At 35.3% G+C, this 17,500-nt stretch overlaps 1 long non-coding RNA gene across 1 annotated transcript in view; it reads right to left on the bottom strand.

The window, feature by feature from the left end:
- The window catches only part of LOC135203801 (uncharacterized), a 1,058,044-nt gene that overhangs the window by 315,281 nt on the left and 725,263 nt on the right, over positions 1-17,500 (bottom strand). The window contains exon 3 of the long non-coding RNA XR_010312032.1: positions 2,977-3,049. This is a non-coding gene — a long non-coding RNA (uncharacterized LOC135203801). The remainder of the gene's footprint in view (positions 1-2,976; positions 3,050-17,500) is intronic.

Here is a 17,500-nt window from a genome sequence, read left to right on the forward strand (position 1 = left end):
ATCTCCATATTTACCTTTATATCATCACTTATGAAAAAGTTATCCCAATCTTTGTTTAATTCTTCATTTATTTCTGACCATTTTATATTTTTACTGTAGAAGTTGTATTTTCCATATCCTTCCCACTTTTTCATTTCTTGCTTATCTCTGTTTTCACTTGCTTTGGAATGGACTGTTAATTCTATGACATTATGGTCTGAAATACTCGCATTATAAATTATTATTTCTTTAACATAATTCACCTCTTTCACAAATTACTAGGTCCTAAAGTATTTTCCTTTCTTGTTGAGGCAGGTGATTTATTTGTTGAATGTGTATTTTCTTAGTAGATATTCTAATAGCTTTTCGAATTGCCTCTTATCTTCTGCACTACTATTACTCTCTTTTTTATATGTATAAATACAACCACAATCTCCTATTCGTTCTTTCCAGTCTACGAAAGGAAAGTTAAAGTCTCCAGATAGGAGAATAGTTCAGTCCTTGTGATTTCTACATATATCATCCAATTTTTCTATTATTATGTCAAACTCTTTAGTATTAGGGGGTCTATATATTACTATGTTCATTAAATTTTCAGATTCAAATTCTACCGCTATTAGTTCACATTCTGAGTTACTATATTTCTCATATATTTTTCCTTGTTTTATGTCTTTCCCATATATTGCGGTTCCCCCTTGATTCCTATTTTTTCTATCTGATCTATAAGTTTGGAACCCTTTTATTTGATCGTCATTTCCAGTCTCTTGAGAATACCAGGTTTCACTTTTATTCATTATATCTATTTTCTTTTCAATTTGGGTTAGCTCTTCTAAGTACTCTATTTTTCTTTTTGAGTTACTCGTAACTAAACCCAGCGCATTCATCACTATGATGGTTTGCATGTTTTCTCCTTCATTTAATATGGGTAATAATAAGGATTTTCCCATGTCTCTTTCCTGTTCTGTATGTGTTCTTTTCTTCATTTCCAGAAATTCTGACATTAAAAAATCCACTTTTCCATAATACTTGATCTTCCTTCATCATAATTATTAATTTTGTGTCAGAATCTGCAATTTTCTCTGTATATGCAATATCCTCTTGCATCGTAAATACAGTATTTATCTCTTGAGCTGTATCTTGGAGCTGATGCTTGGAAATTCTTTGCTGACACACCATATCGCGGTGATGGCTTGCTTTTTTCCTTCAACTCATATTCTTTGTTCCTCTCTTTATTTGTTTCTTTCTTATTTTGGATTTTATTATTTGATTGATTATTTAATTGATTTTGATTCATGGCTACAGGGTGCATATATTTACATTTTTTTTCGAACTTACATCCTTTTCCTTCTTTTAAGTTTTTGCATATTTTTGGATGTAGATCTCTGCAATCATCCTCATAGCCGTCTAGGTATGAACATTTACCATAGATTTCATAGTTGTGACATACCTTGGGGATGTTTGTATGTAACATCTTTCTCCGAATCTGCAATTCCCTTTTTTCAAAAGGTTGCAGACTTTGTCTTTCTTGTCTATTTTTTCCTCTTTCCCATCAGTGTGCAGATCTGGGTAGAGCCTCTTCGGGATTTTCTCTTGTGTTGTCATGTCGTAATTTATTTCTTCGTATGTATGCTGCTTGATTGCTCATATGTATTATCAATGAGTATCTCTGCATCCATACTTTTATCTTGTTCTTTGTTTTCCTTATTTTTTTCAGTCATTTCAGTTTTGTTTACTTCTCTTCCATTTTCCTCTTCTTCTTCTTCCTCTTCCTCTTCTTCTTCATACTCAACTGTACATTAAGTCTTGATTTAATAACATTGTCTATCCATGATAGACATGTTGAGCAAAATATTCTGGTTTCCTTACTCATATCTTGCATTACTTCAGCACATTGAGGATGCGTCGGAATGTTGCATGCAGAACACATTCTGATCAGGTTTTGTGGATTAACTATGCTATACCACACCTTACACAGTTTGCATGCTTTTGGCATTCTTTTTCCTATTGCATCAATTAGGATATTCACAATGTTCACCTTATTCATTTTCTTTGTCGGAATATGTTGATTGATGTAAATTTTCTTTATGAGTCTCTTGACCACTTGGATTTTATTTGGAACTTCTTCAATTATTTTCAAGATGTTTTCTGTTGATTTGTTCCAGTTTGAAGGATAATATCCTTCTAATGTGTCTATGAATGCTTTTGTATCTTTTTGGTTAGGGCTGTTGTTGATCTCATAGATGAGAAATGCCAGCTCACTTCCTGCTACCTCATCGTATTGCGAATCTGCTAAAGACGCTAAATTTCGCCATTTTTTTCCACAGTTGTAACTTACTGCCATCTTGATCTGATTTAGAGTATTTCACTTGATAAACTAACTTAGTAGATGTTTTATCCTACTATTTTCACACTAATCTTATCACCGACAGTTCATGAACACCTCTAGATATTTTTCAATGTCCAGACGTATGTTAAACGCGTGATATCTGTTGATTAATCAGACTGTGCGCGGGAACGTCTCACCAAGCAAAATGGCACTGAGAGAGAGAGAGAGAGAGAGAGAGAAGATATATATTATACAAACGGTAAACAGCTGAAAATCATAGACATCAGGAGAACACAAGGAATGCCATATAGGATAGGATGCTCAGTCGTCTTAAATTTTATACAGAATAAAATGAAAAACGAACCTTACCACTATGTGGGGGGGGTTCAACTAGAAGCCGGTCCCAAGCCCGGATAAATTAGGACTGGGGTAGGGAAGGGAACCTGTCCGTAAACATCCTCCAAAACCAACTAAGAAATGCGCCATTCGAGTTATAAACCGCTTGAGGAAGCTCATTTAAAACAGCGACCCCGACAAGGGATTGAGCTTAGAAGACTTAGAAGAAGAACAAGAAGGAGAAAAAAAGAAGAATACATAAAATGAGAATCAACAAAAACAACATACAAAACTAATTTGCACGACTCATATACAAAAGACCCCGTTTTCCTTACCTGTCACAACCCAGTCCTGCCAATTCTGTCTCCCAAAGCCCTGTCCCAATCAGGAGGACAATAAGCAAGATACCTGAAAAGAACAGAAAACAGAACATAACGAACACTTGTATCTTTTAGAAAACAGAATCCGGGAAACATAATTAATGCCTCGGGAGCTTCCTGTTGTCTCTAATCAAATTAAATCTCGATGTCTATCAAAATCTATTTAGATACCGACCGCCTACGTCTATGGCAGGTTCTGGCCCACTGCTACTGCTGCTGCTGCTACTTCTAATTCTTTGTCTGCTGCTATTTTAAGGATTGCTACTGGTGGTGATGCGGCTGCTACTCTTCATTCTTTTTACTTTCTATTGGTGGTAATGCTGCTGCTGCTACATCAAAGCTACTTTTAGGCATATTAATGCTACTGCTGCTGATGCTACTTGTAATTATTTTCTGCTGTTACTACTGGTATTTTTAGGACTGCTACTAGTAGTGATGCTACTGCTGCTAATTCTCATTATACTCCTACTTTTAGGCTTGCTACTGCTTCATTTCTTCATTTGTCTGAAGAATTAATTGCAATAACAACCAAAATCATAACATATCTCTGGTAACTTTCACTCCAATAACAACCACAATTTTAACATCTCTTTGGTAACTTTCACTGCAATAACAACAACAATTTTAACATATCTCTGGTAACTTTCACTGCAATAATAAACACAATTATAATAATCATAATAAACAATCAAATAAACACAGTTACAATAATGTACATAAAACAATTACATTAATACTGAAGAATATATCATTAATAACTAAAATCCCAGTTCGAATCCAAGAATAGTTCGACTTAATAACAGTATTGATGAATTATTCATTACTGAAAAATTTACTTGACAGAGAGAGAGGAAAGATGAGAGGAGGGGGGAGAGAGAGAGAGAAGGAGAGAGAGATGACGGAGGAGAGAGAGAGAGAGAGAGAGAGAGCTCTTTATTAAATGTTCGCTTTTCAATGTTTCTTTGTAACTTTAAATTGAAACCCTTCTCTCTTTCACACAGCGGAATTCCTTGTTTTCTTTATATAGTTCTTCTGGTGCTTGGAATCTCTCTCTCTCTCTCTCTCTCTCTCTCTCTCTCTCTCTCTCTCTCTCTCTTAGATGTTGGATGTCCTCTGATGATTTTTAGTCTCCTTAATGATCAGACGTAAGTCACCAGATATTCCAATAATTGTTATCGAAAGCTTCTGCACTCAACAGCGCTCTCTCTCTCTCTCTCTCTCTCTCTCTCTCTCTCTCTCTCTCTCTCTCTCCAATAAATACACGAACACGAAAAACCCATACATGAGAAACATTCATCTGAGGATGGCCGTCGATTTTATATAAAAAAAAAACGAAATAAACAAAATATTATTGTAACCTTCGTGACACAGGAAACAAAAAGAAAAAGGGAAAAAAATGCCATTACAAAAAATACAAGTAAAAAAATTATGTAAAGGAATAAAATAACTCATAAAAACTGAATTACACTTCCTTAAAGGTCAAGTTGATCGGCCTAAGATAACTCACGACTGACATTGAGGTATATTATTACTGAGGGGAAGAAAAAACAAGAATGTGTCACGTATGCAGATAAAAAAAAAGGGGGGGTCATAAACTTCCTTTCTCTCTCCTCTCTCTCTCTCTCCTCTCTCTCTCTCTCTCTCTCTCTCTCTCTCATCATAGGGAAACCACGTCAATGTCCTTAGAGCTTCCACTGTCATCAGATCTCCAGGAGACAGATCACGTGACCGGTCTTATTTCTTGTCAACGGGTGCGTTCAGTTAAGAATGAATATTTCACATCTTCATGATTTTCCTAAACACTTTTCCGAATAAATACATTGTAATTCTACCTGAAAACAGCAGCACATTTCCTTCGGTCTTTCCTTACGCTTAAATTTCACGGAAACATTAAAAAAGAAACTTTTTGAATCTCCTATCTAATGAAAACCAGTTTTCTTTCAGAGATTGAATTTCATGTCAATGGCCCTTTTGGAGGGCTTATTCAACATGAATAGGGTTCATCTTCTGTATAATAATAATAATAATAATAATAATAATAATAATAATAATAATAATAATAATAATAATAATAATAATAATAATAATAATATGAGGCAGAGGAAGACACCACAAGCTTCCTCAAAAATACAATGCGCAACTAGAATACAATACGTACAAGGTCTGGAATAAGACTAGCAGAGGTTAATATCAGGAGAGGGATCTTCCAGGGCGACTCACTGTCCCCACTACTCTTCCTAGTAGCCATGATTCCCAAGACAAAAGTACTACAGAAGATGGATGCCGGGTACCAACTCAAGAAAAGAGGCAACAGAATCAACCATCTGATGTTCATGGACGACATCAAGCTGTATGGTAAGAGCATCAAGGAAATAGATACCCTAATCCAGACTGTAAGGATTGTATCTGGGGACATCAGGATGGAGTTTGGAATAGAAAAATGCGCCTTAGTCAACATAAAAAAAGGCAAAAGTAACGAGAACTGAAGGTATAAAGCTACCAGATAGGAGCAACATCAAACACATAGATGAGACTGGATACAAATACCTGGGAATAATGGAAGGAGGGGATATAAAACACCAAGAGATGAAGGACACGATCAGGAAAGAATATATGCAGCGACTCAAGGCGATACTCAAGTCAAAACTCAACGCCGGAAATATGATAAAAGCCATAAGCACATGGGCAGTGCCAGTAATCAGATACAGCGCAGGAATAGTGGAATGGACGAAAGCAGAACTCCGCAGCATAGATCAGAAAACCAGGAAACATATGACAATACACAAAGCACTACACCCAAGAGCAAATACGGACAGACTATACATAACACGTAAGGAAGGAGAGAGAGGACTACTAAGTATAGAGGACTGCGTCAACATCGAGAACAGAGCACTGGGGCAATATCTGAAAACCAGTGAAAACGAGTGGCTAAAGAGTGCATGGGAAGAAGGACTAATAAAAGTAGACAAAGACCCATATACAGGGACAGGAGAATGACAGACAGAACAGAGGGACTGGCACAACAAACCAATGCACGGACAATACACGAGACAGACTAAAGAACTAGCCAGCGATGACACATGGCAATGGCTACAGAGGGGAGAGCTAAAGAAGGAAACTGAAGGAATGATAACAGCGGCACAAGATCAGGCCCTAAGAACCAGATATGTTCAAAGAACGATAGACGGAAATAACATCTCTCCCATATGTAGGAAGTGCAATACGAAAAATGAAACCATAAACCACATAGCAAGCGAATGCCCGGCACTTGCACAGAACCAGTACAAAAAGAGGCATGATTCAGTGGCAAAAGCCTTCCACTGGAGCCTGTGCAAGAAACATCAGCTACCTTGCAGTAATAAGTGGTACGAGCACCAACCTGAGGGAGTGATAGAAAACGATCACGCAAAGATCCTCTGGGATTATGGTATCAGAACAGATAGGGTGATACGTGCAAATAGACCAGACGTGACGTTGATTGACAAAGTCAAGAAGAAAGTATCACTCATTGATGTCGCAATACCATGGAACACCAGAGTTGAAGAGAAAGAGAGGGAAAAATGGATAAGTATCAAGATCTGAAAACTAAAAGAAATAAGAAGGATATGGGATATGCCAGTGCAAATTGTACCCATAATCATAGGAGCACTAGGCACGATCCCAAGATCCCTGAAAAGGAATCTAGAAAAAATAGAGGCTGAAGTAGCTCCAGGACTCATGCAGAAGAGTGTGATCCTAGAAACGGCGCACATAGTAAGAAAAGTGATGGACTCCTAAGGAGGCTAGCCGGATGCAACCCGGAACCCCACACTATAAATACCACCCAGTCGAATTGGAGGACTGTGATAGAGCAAAAAAAAAAAAAAAAATAATAATAATGAATAGATATATCCACAGTCATGTCCGGGTACATACATTTATTTCTATAGACAGCTTTCGGGAATATGTTCGATTTCCCATTCCAATTTATTTCTAAATAAAAAATATATGTACCCATACATGACACTGGATTTGTTTCTCCATTTCAATTTCAAGAATCATTCTACTAGACTATTTTTCTAATAATAATAATAATAATAATAATAGAATAATAATAATAATAATATAATAATAATAATAATAATAATAACAACAGCAACAATAAAAATAATATTAGACTATCTTTTAATAATAACAATAATATATTGGAAGGAGATCCTCTTTCAAAAAAGTATTATTGAAAGGTATATGTTGCATCAGCTGCATTTAACTTGTAAGATGGAGTCTCGACCGGCCATCAGACCATCTTCATTTAGTGTTCATTTGAATCTAGCTTTAGCAGTGACAAGCGTTTCCGAAATGTAAAGAACTCGAGAAGTTAAGAGGGGCACTGTGGCTCATGAATACTACATCATTTCACAAAGTTCTAATATTTGTTAAACTAATATAAAATTTAGCTCTGCATTTTCTTAAGGAAATTGTTGCTTCGCTTTCAACAATTACCGACACAACGGGACGCTGATGGCTCGCAGTCTCTAGTGTATGACTGAGCAATAATTGCTTTCAGCAATAATAAAATGTGCTCAGTGTTTTCTCTCGCGTTGGGAAGAACAGGCTATGCAACGGGAAATTTCTAAAAATTAATATAATATATATATATATATATATATATATGCTTGTAATAATTTTACATGAAATTTATACAAAATTTACATAAATTCATAAAAAGGTTATATTAAATGCAAACATTTTTTTTATATAACTAATAAGATATATAAAATCTATACAAAATTCATATAATATAAAGAATTTATATAAAATGTATACAAAAGTTATATAAAATTTCTAGAAGCATTATACAAAATTTGTACAAAATTTATATATTGTATAAAACTTTAGATAAAATTAATAGAAAATCTGGACCAAATTTATATAAAATGTATACAAAATTTAAATATAATTTATAGAGAAATTTATATAAACTTTATGAAAAACTTTCATAAAATGTATCCGAAATTTACATAAAATGCATTCAAAATTTACAGAAAATTTATGGAAAATTTAATATAGGATTAATACCGGCGTTACGATGGTAAACAAAAAGTCTAATCTTGTTGACATAAAACAGTGTTATTTCGAAGTAAAGTTTTCCAATAAATAAAGGCAACTGTTATCGTGCAATCCGAGGTATGTATCTTGTTAAAAACTACGCATTCGAAGAAAGAACATCAGATGTTGCATCATTATGCAGTAAAGTTTCAAGTCACGTTCGTTTTGAACTATTGGAAAATGAGATCATCTCTAGGACTGTAGTTTTACATTATATATATATATATATATATATATATATATATAATATATATATATATATATATATATGGATATTAAAGGCCATTTGAAGCCTAATACATGTAGTATATGAATCACGCTGATGTGATGATGTGGTAAAAAATTCATATATATATATATATACACATATATGTAACACACATATATATATGTTTATCTATATATATATATATATATATATATATAGAATATATATCTATATATATATATATCTATATATCTATATATATATATTAAGAGATTTTAGATATAGATAATATAGATATATATATATATATATATATATATATATATATATATATATAATAATCAACACATATCAAAACGTGTTTCACAGGAAATTCATTAATAAACATAAAACACTACAATGCTAAGGACGCAAAACGAATTCACGCCAACAATCATACGCAAAGCACACAGAATCATCATTGCACACGCAAGTCTATATCTACCTAATTTCCTCTTCCCTTCTCGTCAAAGGGAAGAGAGACGAAATTTCCCCTTTAAACGAAATGATTTCGCAAAGAACTCAAGAGAGGAGCTACACTTAAGCGGCATGACGGGAATGGGGTGGGGGGGGGGGGTTCTTTTGCTAAATATAGAAATAACGGTAAGGGGAGGGAAGGAGAAAAGAAAAAGAGAATCAACTTGGGGGAGGAGGGAGAGGGGAGGTATGGAGTGTAAGGGGATATAGGAGAGAGGGAGGGCAATAAGAGAGGGGGATAGGGAGTAGGGGGAGAGAGGGTAGGGGTGTAGGGAGCTGTCTTCCTTTGTCGAGGGGGGTTTCCTTCCTTTCTTATCGGGGGAAGTTTCCCCCTTGTCCTCTCTCCATGGAGGGTGGGGGGGGTGGGGGGGGGGGCTTTGGAGACCCCATTGATTTCCTATAGGACGAAAGCGTGGTGGGGGAACCTCCCACAGCCATCGGTGACGGCTGATTAAAAAAAGACGCCGCCTAAAGAAGATTCTTCTTGAGAGAGAGAGAGAGAGAGAGAGAGAGAGAGAGAGAGAGAGAGAGAGAGAGAGAAAGCTTCAAAAGAGTTAATCGCATCAGCCTCTCGAAGAAAGATTTTAAGGATCCTGTTGTTAGGGTAAGTTCAGGAAGAGGCATAATGACTGATAATATAAAGGAAAATTATGAAAATATCAAATAGTCAAGTTCAAAAATATATTATGCGATTTAGGAAGAGAAATAAAACTTGTTAATAAATAAAAAGGATGAAGATAAAACAATCAAGCGATAAAATAATATGTAAAAATGTGCCTACGTTTCTACGCTGCAATCGGGTTTTCTGTTTACCTGCTACAGCTTGCACTGTATGAGCCGCGACCCACGAAACTTTAACCACGATCCGGTGGTGGCCTGTCCTAGATAGTTGCCAGACACACCATTATGGTTAACTTTAACTCTAAATCAAATAAAAACTACTGAGGCTAAAGAGCTGCAATTTGGTATGTTTGATGAGTGCAAGGTGGATGATCAACATACAAGTTTGCAGCCCTCTAGCCTCAGCAGTTTTTTAAAATCAGAGGGCGGACGGACAGACAAAGCTTCCTTTTACAGAGAACAAAGTGAATCAAAGCGAACTCTTCCTTTAGGAAGAGAGAGAAAATCCACCAAAAGACAGGAAATGATGAAAAGTCACAAGAAGATTCAGTGGGAGGGAACAGAAACAGAAATAATGATATAGAAAGGAAAGGGACAATATAATCAAATAATGATGATGTCTGGAAGGGAAATTACTGTCATTCATCTTATCTCCATGAAAATCTATTATGGGTATGGCACATTCACAATTCTAAGGAGAGAAAAATGGTATTTGCCTTTCTTAGATTTGGCACATGAAAGACGTTGAAAAGGTTAGCAATCTGATGAAAATCCTGTTATTAGTGTCAACGATAAATTATAATTATTAGTGTCAAAGATTAAGAATTGATAGTTGAATTGTATTCTTAACATTACTAATTATTTTCAATATGCTTCTAATTTGGTAAAGATATTAATACGAAAAGGAATAAAGACATTAGCCATATCAAACGAAAAACATACGAAGAATATATCATTACAGTACTAAAATAACCGGAATATTATTAAAATTCTTATTGTCAGGACAATGAATGATGTGATTGCCAGAAGAATGTTGAAAATGAGACAGTCATCGGTTTCTCGCTTTATTAAAAAATAATAAAAGATTTGCAAAGATTTTCCTGACAGTAATAGTGAAAGTTTCTCAAAAGGAAATCGATGAAAGCGTCAATACTCGTCTTTATCAGTTTCAGAATGATGCACGATATTGAAATCAATAACTTTCATTTTGAGTGCAATATCAAGACGAAAGAAAGTCTGTTTTTATATTTGCGTTAAACAATACCATAAAACTTTGATCCGAGATACCTTCGGTTATCTGACATTTTGATAATTATACATTCCGATGAGGCCATTTCACTATAAGTATATCTTAGTTTAACCAGACCACTGAGCTGATTAATAGCTCTCCTAGGGCTGGCCCGAAGGATTAGATATTTTCGCGTGGCTAGGAACCAACTGGTCACCTAGCAACGGGACCTACAGCTTATTATGGAATCCGAACCAAATTATATCGAGAAATGAATTTCTATCACCAAAGATAAATTCCTCTGATTCCGCGTTGGCCGAGCCGAGAATCGGACTTCGGATTGGTGGCCGAGCGCCGAAACCACTCGTCCAACGAGAACCTCATTTCACCATAAAGTGTAATTTCATGTGCAGGTCAGTGTTCTCACAACTTTAAAATATACTAATGTGGTTGTATTTAATACCTTAGTCAATTTTCATTTACTTAAAACACCTTAACTCCAACTCCCCCCCCGCACCGAGTTGGGGGGTAGTGCCATCAAAGCACCTCACGTGGCGCGCTGTAGGCATTACTAAAGGATGTTTATAGCGTCCCTTTGGCCCATAGCTGCACTCACTTTCCACCCTTTTACTAACCTTGCATTCACATTTCCATTCTTAGACTTTGCCGTCCAACACCTCTAACTGTTATTTCTTAGGGCAAGTGTGGAGTTTTCTCCGAGTTCCAACATTGGATTACTTAATATCTCCTTTCCTTTAATTCCCGATTCGCTTTATCTCTTGAAGGCTGAATGATCAGAAGAGCCCCAGTGTTTGTCTAGGCAATCTAAATTTCAAAAATCATCAATATGGAATGAAATATAAGCTGGGACCCATAAGGTTAATCAACGCTAAAAAAGGAAATTGAGAGTAAAGAAGGAAAACCTCGCGGTTGTCAGGAGAGGTTGGAAAGTAAGATGGAAGAAAAAGAATAAGAACGGAGATACAGTAAGGGAATGAAAGGGGTTGCACTTAAGAGGCCGAAAGGTCGCTGCAAAGAACATTAAGTCATGCCTACAGTGCACCGCATGAGGTCCACTGACGGCATCATCCTCTTACGGAAGTGAACACAATAAAACTCAAGAATCTTAACTGCTCAAACCACTTTGGAGCATCAGCAAAGGGAAGATAAGGTGAATTACAACAGCATCTTTAAAAGTCGGTATAAATTTCACAGGGGCCTCGTAATTCTCGCGTAGCCTGAACTACTTGCACTTAATCAAAAGTAATATCAGGAGTGAAGGGCGTGGGAAAATATGACGCAATTATCCCAAGGATAAGCTCATAAGATCTTAAGCTGTGACGTTGGTTAGTAATGAGCTTGTGACGTGTAGCTTACTTAAATTTTGCTAGTCGATACTTGAAAGATGTTTTTTTATACATGTCTGCTTCTGCTCGCGCGCGCGCGCGCACACACACATATACGTACATACATACATGCATATACATATACTATATATGTATATACACATACATACACACACACACACACCACACACATATATATAAACTATAAGAGCCCACATTACAAAGCACATAAAATCACAAAACACTCAGAATGAATCATACCAAGAAAATTATTTTAAAACTCTAAAAGTTCGTAAAAACTATGACAGTAATATTTGGATTATTAAAACAATTTTGTTGATATAATTCATTTAGTTCTTTTTTATTTTAAGTTTCCTTTTAGTGTGCTCTTCTGAAACCATATGTGTCCATAAGTAACGTAATTTTATGATTTGTATATATATATATATATATATATATATATATATATTATATACATATATAATAATATGATATGATATAATATATCTATATATATATATATATATATATATATATATATATATATATATATAATATCTATATATATATATATATATATATATATATAGATATAAAGATATATATATATATATATATATATATATATATATATATATATATATATATAATATATATATATATTTATATAGTGTGTATGTGTGCGTGTTTGCCACAAATTCCACATCATGTATGAATACATTTCTCGTTATGGCACCATTTACCTGAGGGCGTGGTCCCGGGCAGAATTTAATATCCCCTTGGCCCTAATACATACTCCGTGGTCATAATTTGAAACTCCACGAATTTCGATTATATGCGTAATTGAGATTACTCTGGAATTACTAATTCCATCAGTTTTACGCAAAATATCTACTTTTTTTTAATAATCAGAACAGAGACATATGATCCATAAGTTTTTATATTATTATTATATTAAGAACATGGACCCAAATCATATGGATGAAGCCCACAGGGGCCAGTGACTTGAAAATTCAAGGTTCAAAAAGAATATTAGTGTCCATCTGAAAGAAGCAACAGAAGGTAATATGAAACACAGAAAGAAAGGATCAGTTAATAGAAAAGACTAAACAAATTAGCAACTTAATAAGAGGATAAAATTAAAAGTAAGCTATAAAATACGAGGAGAATTGCATTAGTAATGCATTGCATCTTCACTTGAACGTTTGAGGTTCCAATTGCAAGGCATCCTCAAGGACACTGTTCCACAGTCCAACGGTGTGAGGAATATAGGGACTTCGGAACTGAGAAGTTCCACAGCGAGGAACATTTTCTGCATATTATTGCTGCTATTCAGCAAATTTGGTCACTCTTGGCAGGAAAAGAAGATCTTGGATCAATTTTGAATGTGAAATATCTGTGAAATTACAAATTACAAAAAAACTGACAAACAAGAGACCATCCGTCGATGGTCCAAGGACAATCAATGCAGGCGGTTACTTTTATAATAAGCCATTTCTATCTTCGATCAACTTTGAACGGAAGAGAAACATCGCACCTAACAACTAAAAGGAGTTTTTCTCATTCTGACACTATTCACTGGGATATTAAATTACTCTCTTCTACACAAATCCTATGGTAATTGCATTTTGCAATTTCATTCAATGGACTGACGAACCCAACCAGATTTTGACATGCAGGTGACAATCTCTTACTCGCCTCCCCTACCCTCTTTTTTTTTTTTTCACTCTGAAAACTCGATCACCCATTTTTCACCAAACTCTGAAAACTCGGTCACCTAACCATCCAGCTGACTTTGGAAATTCAGTCATCTCTCTCTCTCTCTCTCTCTCTCTCTAGACAAACTCTGGAACTTCTGTCGTCTCTTTTTCAGTCGACTTGGAATTCTGTCACTCAAGCGTTTGAGTTTCTCGATGTCACAGCTAATGTAATCCTCAATCCGATTAAGCAAAATCGCCTGTCGCTTTGAGATATAGTTCTTCGTTTAATCCTTCAAGATTTATGCAAGTTTAGCTGTACCTCTCATTAGCGCTTCTATAGAGTCAACTGGTGATTCTCATGAAACGTAAATGATTAATAGACTGACCGATTAATTTTTAGTCTTCTGTCAAAGAAAACTACTGCGATGGTTATTTGTCTGTCTTCCGCACTTTTTCTGTCCGCCCTCAGATCTTAGAAACTACTGAGGTTAGAGGGATGCAAATGGGTATGTTGGTCATTCACCCCCCAATCATCAAACATACCAAATTACAGCCCTCTAACGGTATTTTATATGCTATTTAAGGTTAAAGTTAGCCATGATCGACCGACTGGCACCGCTGTTCAGTGCCAATAAAACAAGCTACCACCGGCCTTGGCTGACAGTTTCATGGGCCTTGGCTAAGAGTTTCACAGGCCGTGGCTGAGAGTTTCATACAGCATTATACGCTGTACAGAGAACTTGACGGCTCCGAGAAACTTCGGCGCATTTTTTATTTATTTTATTTTGTTACGACTATAGTTGTCAACGATCATTATCTTATGCCTGGGATGTTTTAATTAAATAATCAAATGGAATCAACCTGACCATAAAAACCACAAATCTTGTGAAAGCAGACAAATTACACCTTTTGATGGAGACCAAATTTTTCCAACAAACCTAAAACTGTCGCAGCATGAATCCAGAGCGTCTTTTGGGGGATTGCAATCACATACGTATGAGGTTAAATAAAAAAAATTAAAAATAAAAAAATATCAGCAAAATAAATCAACCCTCAAACTCAATAAGGATCTTCAAATTGGGAGATTTTCTGTATCTATAACGCTCTCTATTTTTGCACTGGAGTCTTAAATATAAATATATTATTGCAGAAATACACTCAGGGTGTATTATACTATAAATTTACTTCGGCAAAAAAAAAAGGCTTAGAAACACTAAATTTCCTAACAGAGAGAGAGAGAGAGAGAGAGAGAGAGAGAGAGAGAGAGAATCTATTTCAACTCACCACCCTCTTACATCTGACAAATTCAAACTCCCACAACTCCTTGCTAACCACCACTGCCGATATACAATGTCTTCCAACCCCTCTTCCCGTCTCTATTTCAATTCCTCTATTCCTCTACTCTAGCAGATTCATATCGTCGGATGGCAATCCATTCTCGCCCTTTTCCGCACCAGTAATAAGGTATCCCTTATCTCGAGGTCATTCATCACCGCACGTGACACCTTTATAACCCTGTTAATGGTCCTCGACCATTATGAAACCATTTCTCGTCTTTTCAACAGAAAAGGATTTTTCATTGAGTTATCTAAATAGCTTTTCTTTTGATGAACCGATGGGCTCTATTCTAGTATAAATCGTTCGCTTTTAATTACCAAAGGAATTCATGAATTCATCTTCCATAATTTTTTGAAATCACTGTGTCCGGATGTTTAGAATATAAGATGAGGGAAAAATACGCAAGAATATCGATTTCCTGAAGGCAAAGAGCGAAGAAAGTCGTTGTCGTGAAGAAAAAAGTAAAGAATATAGTTTTCGTGAAGAAAAAAGTAAAGAATATAGCTTTCGTGAGGAAAAAAAAGTGAAGAATGTCGTTTTCGTGAAGGTCAAAGAGAAATTAATGCCGTTTTCGTGAAGGTAATTAGCAAACAGATACCATCCATCTTTTAAATGGATAGGAATGCTTGCGAAGTGACTCGGTAAACAAAAGCAAGGCGTCTCCTAAGATTTTCTACTATGAAGAAATGAAATAACAGGCATTACGCTACCACTTCATGGAAAAAAAGGTTAAATCTCCATTCAATGTATGAATAATTCCTTGGAAAGACAATGAAATATGTGCTCGCTCTGAGGGAGGGTCATAGCTCTATATATATATATATATATATATATATATATATATATATATATATATATATATATATATATATATATGGGTTATTCATGTACGAAAATTAAGGATGTAAAGATTTACAGTACTGTTATGTAAACATTACGAATCCTCAACAAGGAGTATGTAAAGTATATTTCCTACTGTCATGACTACAGTTTATCTGTAGCTTTCCTTTAAATGACTGAGTTCTTGAAATGCACCATTTTCCAATCTATATAACAGAGTAGGCCTTAAAACACCTTGGAAGGATTTTTCTCCCTTCAGGAAATATAACCAAAAACAGGTCAAATGAAATGTTCTCAAGAGCCTCGATATCACAGCAGAGCAGACTACGTTTTTGGTGGCACATGCGCCATTATCCTCACCTCAGTTACAACTTCCATTATCACCGAAAACTTATTTTGACAACAACTGGCTCCTGGCCAACCAGCAAGTGGTCATAACAAATTTCTCAAGTTATCGCCAGTGAAACTTTCAACTAGATATTGCTGTGCTCGCCATCTTCTCTCTCTCTCTAACACACACACACACACACACACACACAGAGGAAGGTTAATATACTGAACTTCTCTCACCCTGAAAAAAGAAAATATCTGTTCACTTTTCCAGGGCAATTTTCAAAACTTATCTAATTTCAACTTTCTTTTCACCCACCATTCTCACGGATTTATAGATTTATGACTTGCGCTCTCTCTCTCTCTCTCTCTCTCTCTCTCTCTCTCTCTCTCTCTCTCTCTCTCTCTCTCTCAATAAAAGCAATTTAGAGACGTGACCAAATGAAAAAGAAATTACAGGTAAATGTATAAAAGGATGTAATAATGAATTTAACTATATAAAAGGATAAGTTAAGGGTAGGTCCTGAGAATTGTCCGGAGAAGGAATGAAATGTCAAAAATAAAATTAATTCGTTTCAAAAAAAATTAACCAGTATTAAATACGTTAAATAAAGACCACATTATAAATTCAAGAAGGTCATTAAAAATGAATATTTATTAAACAATAAACAGTAAGGTCTGAATAGTAGATCCTTAAGCTGGACTGGCATATGCCTCAAAATGAGCAAGGACAATGAACAAATAACTAGAGCAGGTGCCAAAGAAGAGGAAAGAGTTAACAGTTGATCTGTCTTTTTTAAAAGACTTACTAGTAATCTGACGGAAGAACAGGATCCAAGGAATTCAAATTAAAGTCTGCAAAATTCATTAGGATCACTGACCAATAAACCATAGAGAAGGGCGTCTTAATTGTTATACGGGGGAAATAAGCTTGGTCCAGAAAACTTAAGGTTGAGTTGCGCCTTCTAGTTATGTTTTCAGAGTTATAATAACCTGCCGTTGCAAGGCTTTAGAATTTATTTCAGTTGCTTTTAATTTGATTTACATAAATAAATAAACCAGTGTATAGATTTATCACCTGTCAAGATTTGTTATTTATTGGGAATATATATATCGATATATATATATATATATATAGATAGATATATTTATATATATCTAGAGATACCATATATATAATATATATATATATATACCCAATGTTCCTGTTAAAACATTATGAAAAAACAATGCTTTGAAGATATAATGAGTCTGTCCGAAATTT

Source organism: Macrobrachium nipponense, chromosome 24 (assembly GCF_015104395.2).
Source record: "Macrobrachium nipponense isolate FS-2020 chromosome 24, ASM1510439v2, whole genome shotgun sequence".
Taxonomy (NCBI): domain Eukaryota; kingdom Metazoa; phylum Arthropoda; class Malacostraca; order Decapoda; family Palaemonidae; genus Macrobrachium; species Macrobrachium nipponense.